The sequence below is a fragment of the Brachionichthys hirsutus genome, chromosome 11 (genome assembly GCF_040956055.1).
Source record: "Brachionichthys hirsutus isolate HB-005 chromosome 11, CSIRO-AGI_Bhir_v1, whole genome shotgun sequence".
NCBI classification, from domain to species: Eukaryota; Metazoa; Chordata; class Actinopteri; order Lophiiformes; family Brachionichthyidae; genus Brachionichthys; species Brachionichthys hirsutus.
In genome coordinates this window covers 9,970,032-9,978,912 of record NC_090907.1, presented here as the reverse complement: position 1 = coordinate 9,978,912, position 8,881 = coordinate 9,970,032, and positions in this window count along the sequence as shown.

Below are 8,881 nucleotides of genomic sequence, written 5' to 3'. Positions count from 1 at the left end.
AGTACTGCTGTTTCTTCTCTTCTTTCATCCATCCATCAATCCATCCATTCTTCCAACCGCCTGCTTCAATACACAAACAGATCAAAGCTATCATTGCTTCCTATGAACAACCGGTAATGCTAACCATCTCCTCTCTCTTCTCAGTGTTGTGGGCAGCTGCCAGCCCCCACCCCGACAGTAGGACGAGGCTGGAGTTTAGTTTAGCATCTAACATAAACACACACACTAAACCCACATCATACCAGCAAGCACACAATCTGGATCCTGCTCTGCATGGGGAAAATACAAATAGCAGTGTGGTGGTTTGCAATGAGCTGTTCTAGTCGGTCCAGAGGAATGTTCTTCACTCTGTGGGAACGTCTATACTTCATCACAGAACGTGGCACCTCAGTAGCAATTGGCGCCATTGCTTGACGTGACATTCTTGTCATCACCCGCTCTTGACCGAACTATCCGTAAACCGTCGTTCATGATCTTCTGAGAGTCTATCATCAGGTGGCTCCTTCAGTCATGCAACTACGAATGCATTTCTAAGTGTAAAGCTCGCATGGAGGCTCGTTGTCCTGCCGATGCCCCGTGAGTGGGTCCACTTTAATCGCCGGCGTCACAACCGGCGTCCCACTGGAACACGTTTACATCTCGACACGCCTCTGCTCTTGACTTGCCGATCCCCAAACCCTTGTCTTCAGCGGGGTATTGTGTTTGTCCCCCCCCCCCTTGCAGCTCAATGTGTAATCAATTTACTGGTACATTCATCTCTCGCCTCCCCCTCCTCTCTCTTCCCCTTGGTCTATCTCTCCCATGTTTATTCAGCCTTAGCAGACCAAAGCTATCTGTGAGAATGTAAAGGATGACACTCTTTTCAGGCTTGGTCACTGTATTATGCCTCCATTATCAATTTGTGAGTGTGTGTTTGTGAGCCTCATGCTAAGTTCTTTTCATTTTGATTGCCATGTGTCTTCGAGCATTTCTCTCCTCATGTCAGATAAATATTTCAGGCCTCCAGAGTTAGAGAAAGGATAGAGGACATTCATGGAAAAAGAGTCGAGAGCCTTTAACATACTCCATGTATTGTTTTTTTCATGGAAAACAAAACAAAAGCTGCATTTCCTCCTAGGCGGTGTGTAGACCCGAGACCTGCTGCAACACACAATCACACAGCTCAGCCCTCGTCTGCTGTGTGCAGTCCAGACGGGAGACCGAGCTGCTGCATTTGCATTTTGCCCCAAAGTGCTTGGCACACAGCAGAATCGCTTGTCAGGCCTTCTTAGTAACAAGAATGACAAATCGCATCCCTCACAAATACCGACGTCCCTCTGGGCTTGTTCGCAACAACAACAACAAAAAAAACAGAAGTATTGAGAAAAGAGCATTCCGGGCACTTCTGCACATGTTTTTGAATAAATGAAGCGAATGAATTAAATTGAGGCCGGCCACACAGATTTAAGACGTCACAACAATGATTACATTTACAAGCTCCACAGTAAAGTTGGTTTTCCTCCTTCAGAGAGTATTGGATTAACAGTGTTTTCTCTATTGGGTTATTCACCACCTCAGGCTTAATCCTACCACTCCCCCCCCCCCTTCATCTCCCCATACGTGGGTTGCCATTACTACTGAGACGTTGCAGCCACAGCCTTCACCGCACAAAATAAAATCACATATTCACTTGGAATATTTTTGCTTTATGTGATTGAAGTTCACGTCTTCTCAACATGAATGTCAGTAGAAGGTGTGAATATGTGTGTCCTTGGGTGTATTTTTAGAGTTTAATTTAATTGTTTAACAAAGAAGAACAAAGTTTGTCCGTCATTCAGACGCGCCAGGATTCTGACAGTAATGTGGCAACGCAGTTAAGCATTTGTGGCTTTGTGTTCATCGTCATTGGCTGGCATGTGGTCGCAAGTAAAATGGTGTTTGTGGAAAATGCTTGTGAGCGATGAAGAGGCTGATGCAGATAGCTTTAGGAGGAAGCCGCTAACATCTGAAACGTTGTGCTTTGAGTTGGAACACAGAGATGACACAAACTATGAGAATGAAATTGTGCGACAAGCTATTATGAGTTAGAAAATGTTGCTTGCTGCTTTGTTTTATTAACACAGTTTCAATCTGAATGAGCAAAACCGTGTACTAATCTCATTGACAAGGGAGTAGCGTGAAAATAAGGAGACAGAAAACTCATGATGGGGGATGTTCAGAATAAAGACGGCGCACAGACCTGAAAAGAAGCAAACAAAGAACACCAACAAAAAATAGCCGAAAGGTTAAACCGTTTCTGGGGGAGGGGGGGGGGTTCCAGCTGAGAGCAGCGGGCCTCATTAAATACTCAGGATAAGCCCTGTGGATTTCATTGATTGCTTGTGTCCAGTGATGCCTGAGCTTTATCCCACGCACACTCCCATGAAAGAGGCGAAGTGAGCATGAGCCTCAGGAGGGAATGAAAATATCTCAAGTGTATTTCTGACGTGATCTTAATGTGGGCTGGCCTGGATGGTGAAACTGGGTCGGAGGGTGACTCCTGCTGGGGGGCATCTCGCTGCCTCCACTCTGATACAGCGCACACAAACACACACAACGCCAACCGCTTTTCTCCACCTTCCTCAGTTTGTTTGTGTTTTGATTGCTGCCTCTTTCCATTTTCCACATCCTGGTTACTTTTATTGCTGCTAGTCCAGAATCTTAAGACGCACCGACAACCAAAGAAACACACATTTGTTTCACCAAGATCCACCTTAAACCCTGAGTTACATCCCTCAGTCCTAACCCCAATCCTTAAAACCCTAAATGACCCTTCTAATCCTCTTAAAGACATTTAAAAAAAATAAAAAAAGGCAAATTGTCTTCAGTTTGCAAATGAGGACTCTGGAGTAATTGGAATGTAACACACTCACTCATGCTCAGGCCTTTAACTAATGGGATTTAGGACCCAGCGTTGATGAGGTAGCATAACTGAGGGGAGGGAGAGAGAGAGAGAGAGAGAGAGACGATGACAGGAATTGTATTTGGAGAGTCAGAGGAAAGCCGACAGTGGCTGTGTAAAGTTGACACCGTGTGAAATGTACAGTGAGGATTAATGAATGAAGAGGAGGGAGCAGGATGGACGCGTCCTTCATCAAGCACAGTCCCCTATGACGGCTGCACAGGTGTAATAGATGCACCTGCACAACACGATGATAGGATGGAGACAAGTTTGATTTATACTCTCTGACTCTGCGATCACATCCCTGGATACACACACACACACACACACACACACACATACACACAGTTCACATCTAGACACAGTGGAGCAGCGGGGAGCAGCGCTCACTCCTCTGGATGTTGGGCCGGGACACTGACTTCCCCCCGTTATTTTCCAGGACAGGACGAGGTCGAGATTGCGGTGAGAAAATACACTATAATCTTAAATCTGTATTTATTTGTCCTTTCTCTTTTTTTATTTTTCAGCTCTTATCTTTGCATTTCAAAATGTGACTATAGCATTTAAAACAACAAACATGATGAAATATTAGAGAATGAAACAAATGTACAGCATTCATTGTCGCTTTCTCTTGGTCTGCCTGTGTAACAATAAAAACACAGACTGGTGGATTAGTCTAAAACTAAATATATCACCAGTACATGCAGTTTTTATTCATAATAATTGTTAATATTATAATATAATATTAGTATTTGTTCCTTTGCGGTCTAATCTTGTTTAGCTGGCGTTGTTTTTATTGTCATAGCTGAAATACAATAGTGAGACTGAAACAAAGGAAACACATAAAATCATCCATCTTCCAAGTACTGCACATGATAAAGTAATAATACTTGGTTCTCCGATACTCCATGGGGAAGTACTGGACTACTGAACATGGAAACAAAAGCTTTACTATTAGGCTGACCTTAACCCTTATAGCTAAGTCTTTTTTGATTTATTCATTCATTAATTCTTCTGTGTACATTCTAATTTTCCACACCCTACTCCCCCATGAATGTGTATAACAATATGCTCTCATTTTTGCTTTTCCATCTTTAGCTGGACAAGCATGATACCTATTTAAATTTGACTTTCATATAATCTGAGTAGATCATGCATGTTAAGTGCATTTATTTAGGTTCTTTTTTTTAGATCAATGGTTTAAAAATAAAAGTTGTCCTCACTGAGTGAAAGAAATTTGTAGTTACCATACATTAAATAAGGATGTCCAGATTCATTTCATCTCCTGCACACTCAGCAGATGAAAGTGCTCCAGTTTCCACTTTGACTCAAACTGAAAATTAACTTTCTTGCTATTTTCTCTGTATTTATGGGGATTAATAATAATGATATGCTACTTTGGAGTAGAGCGTCACCAGCAGCTCTCTCTATCTCTCTCTCTCTCTCTCTCTTGTAAAGATGTACGAGATGCTAATTATCTTTTGTATTTTTGTATGCACAGCAGAGACTTTAATTGTAAAACCAAAAGGCAACGTTTCTATAATTGTCATTTTAATGCTGCACACACATTGAGCACATATAGATTGAGGTTACATGCGTTTCGAGATGGTTCCAATGGTTGATTCAATGAAGAAACACGCTCTTCCTTTCTTTTCTTTGTAGTTTGTGGTCTGTCGCGAGTATGTTTGATCGTCCTCGTACAAGCCGAGTTAAGGGAATAAAACTGATACTTAGATATGTCTATATATGATTACAATATGTGCAATACTCCATGTCGTTTATTTGATTAAGGACTGCAGAGAATGTGTTAAGGTGTCTCACAGTCGAAGGAAAGGAGCTGCTCTGTTTTGTCTGGAGGCACAGCAGTGGATATTTCCGTATCACCTGTCAAATTTAATCACCTGCTGGAGAGTCCTCCTGCTCGTGGTTCCAGTAGGGAAGCATCCTCTGTAAAGGACTGGCTCTTCAGGAGCCCCAGGAGATATGCTGCCTGCTGCTACACAAAAACTGGTTACTAAAAACAAGGTTTATAGGGAACCGATCGAAACGCCGAAGGTATCAATATATTTTACAGCCGTCACGTTGCACAATCAAGGAGTACTTCATAATGATATGTTTAGGAATGTTAAGTTGTTTCTAAAATATCATATACACTTAACAGTCGGCTCCTTAGTTTTGATGATGCCGAGCTCTCAGACTGTAGAGACTCACTGGACGTGTTGTTTATTAGCATCACAACAGAGGAGAGCGAAGACGTGGGCGTGTGTGCACAGAAGCGCGGCTCGCGCTCAGCCTCGTCTGTCGCAGGGATGCCGTGGCTGTAGATCTAGGCGAGGACAACGTTGCTCTCAGAGCCACTTTCATGAAGCACACTATATGTGGATCGTTGGCAGGTGGGGGGACACTCTCCTGGCAGGTGGGGGGACACTCTCCTGTGACTGTGAGATGTTAAAAATATCAGTAATGACATCAGATGATGTTTTGAGTTCATGGCCACAGTGCTGCAGGCCCTGCGGTAAACCTCGAGTCTCTCATGTCTGCGTGGAAATCCTCCTTTGGTGAGTCGACTTGACTGCTGACTCCTTGTTGAGTAAACATAAAAGATGTCAAACTCCTCTGGCAATGCGTCCTCTCACACGATACGTCTCGTCTTTTCCTCTATGATTCTTTTCAGCTGACCAAGAAATTCGGGCGGGGCACTCACAACGCATCCATGCAGGCTTTCTGGTTGGGGAGTGGCTTTATAGAGTCAGGAGGGTGTTAGGGTTAGGGTTAGTTAGGGTTAGTTAGCTGTTTGTTTATGTCTTACTACGGCAATGCCATGAGCGGACCCAACTCTGCCTCTGATTGGCTCCGTATATCCTTGGCATTTCTCAATCAAAGCTTTATTATTGAAGGGCTACTTATGCTAAGCTAAGCTACACTTTATTGTCACCATGGAGATAATTATTTCTCAGAGATTTGAACCATGCTTGAGGAGCCATGAACAACCCTCGTGGTGCTGAGGGAGTAAAATGGGCATGTAACACACATACTTCAAAGAACGAATGCCGGGGCAGCTTCAAAGGTAACATGTAACACACACTAATCACTGCAAAAGAGACACACACAAAAAGTCAATATATCCAGTCCCTGTTCAGTGTCCCACGTTGTGTTCACTAATGTAAAGAAGAACACTGAGTGCAACACGCTGCAGAGATGCTGGATCCATTTCCAACATGCTCACTTCTCAGGCCTCATTGCACACCAACACCAGCTGTGCCAATTGGGAGTGTGTTTACAGGTATATGGGTGTACGTGTGTGTGTGTGTGAGAGAGAGAGAGAGAGAGAGAGAGAGAGACTGTGTACAAGTATGTGAAGAGATTGAATTCAAGTGTGATGTGTACAATTATGTAGGTGAGCGTGTCGGAGGCAGGGGATAGAGAGATGACTTATTTAGGGGCAAAACGATGTGAGGCGGCAAAGGATAAGGACGACACTGGATGGGGGTTGGAGTTAGGCAGACCGTGCACTGATTAATGAGCACACAAAGACACACACACACACACACACACACACACATTCTAGGGAGATTCAAGCAAACACAGTCCACGTGAATGCGCTGGAAATGACCCATCCGTTGCAGCCTAATGCTGGAGTAATGCATCCCTACTGGCGCTCTGGATATATCCCATCCAGTTATTATTAAGCTGAGCAGAGGAACAATACTGAAATGGCAAATTAGCCTCTGCTTCATTTGTCCTGCAGTGAGCGCTCCACTCCACTCCGTGGTGAATTTGTTTCCATAGGAACATGATGTTACTTTGGGCTTCACGCGCTGTGCAAAGCACTTCACGCTGCCACCGTGTCTTGCTTGTCTTTTTTTTTTTACGTACTTAGTTTCCTCTCTGCTCTTGTCAATCGCTACACACGGAAAAGGAAGACGGAGGGAACGTGTGAAAAGGGCTCCTGAAATGAAATCAATAGAGCCATTTATCCACCACTTGGGTTTTCAGATTTTTGTCTGACAGTCTAATCAGTCTGACGTCACATCATGATGCCTGCAAATGTTTGTAACTCCAATATCCTACTGTGTGTGTGTGCGTGCGTGTGTGTGTGTGTGTGCCTAAAAGACTGGTGAAACAGTTGCTGGAAATCGATATGAGTCATCAGCAACACTTGCTGACGGGGATTTAAAGCAATTTCACTTTGGTTGCTCATGTCTGAAGAACTAGCCCTATTTTCATATGGCACCGATTGAATCAAAATCAGAATAAGAGAGCCAGAAGTAATGGACGGAGCGGAGTGAATATGCAATTGTGTATGCCCGTGGCTAAGCTCCATACTCAAGAGGAGAGATAGGGAATGGAAAAGCTCTTATCACAGTGTTGGTGGTGATTTGTACTGGCGTCCTCGCAAAAGTCTCCCCACCAGAGTTGATGCTTTATGAGTGTCGCAGAATCAGAAAAGGAGGCTGGTTTTATAATACAGCTGACAGAAGTCTTTTTTATGGTGGGTGAGCAGAGGTACAGGGGAGAGGGAGAGTAGGTGCAATAAAGCAGAGTGCCTCTCTCCTGGAATGAAGCTGCAGCGATTGGGGGGGGGGGGGGGGGGGGGGACAGTGAAGTGCTACAAATATTAGCGTATGTGAGAAGTGAACAAGGCCATGCGTGCAATACGCACCATGTGTTTGTGTGTGAGACGATAGGAGGAGGTCGTTTTGCTGAAACAGCTGACGTCAGCGTGTTGAGCGATTGCTCTACTTGTTCGGCTTGAGAGCACAACCAGGCCTCCATAAGGAGGTGTGTGAAGAGGAGGGGGGCAGAGAGGCTTTGCACGATGAAGCAGTATCAGTGCACAGAGCAGAATGCAGCCCTCAGCACCACGGCGGTCCCCGTGCTGTGCAATGATGCGCACAACATTGGGCTGATCTCGGGTCGGTGAAGCGCTCTCTCATGCAGAATGAATACTTACTGATGAGATATTCTTTAGTTTGTCCGAAAGACACTCTCTCTCTACTGGGGGAGAAGAAAGCAACATGATTTGTTAATCATGTTGCAATGCAGATACTTTTTTCATCTCTCCTCATTAATCAGCTCGCGATGTCATTTCTCAGTCATTTTGAGTTTCATCAGCATTATTTATTACCACTATATGTATTAATGATTTTAGTCACAATCACACATGTCCAGCCTTCCATCCCTTTTCTTTGCAGATTATCTGTGCAGACTGGAGCCTTTTCCTTTTTGCATTTGGTGAGAGACTGGGCTCAACCTGGATAGATTAACACCATTAATTTATACATTTACGCTAAACTGTCTGGATTTCAGCTTTTATTTCAGGTTAATTAAAATAGCAAGCATATAAGCATTAATCTTCATAAAGATCTCCATCAACATCTGGATGCCTGAGGAATAGGAAAATAACCTAATCTTTGTCTGTGCTGGTTCTTTCTCATTAACAATGTGAATTCTGCGACGTTGACTATTTAGTTGCTGTTATTCACATGTTCTTTTATATCTACTGTGAACAAGTTTAAAACACTTTTGTGTTTTATTCTGCATGCAGGATTCCGCTTTCACAGCTGGTCTGAGAAAATAGATGAAATGACTAACACAAGGGTTGTCCGGGTAAAATAAATGAATTACTGAGGATCACATGTGGTCTGGCTCATAAAAACCGCATTTTAACAAGGAGAATATTATTTATTTATGATGATTATAATGCAGTCGTACAGAAAGTGTGAGGTGACAGGAGATTTATGTAGCCCTTCAATATGTCTGATTCAGCTTTTAAGATAGTTTGTGATTATTATATATTTTTTGCATTAAAATGCAATGTTGATGTTTTGGAGCTTCCTTACATACTTTATTTATTATGTAGACTTAAGGATGAAGTAGAGATGAATGCATTTGTCACTAATGGGTTCCGCCCATTTGTCCATGCTCCATTTGTCTGTCTCTCCATTTTGGATTTATGTT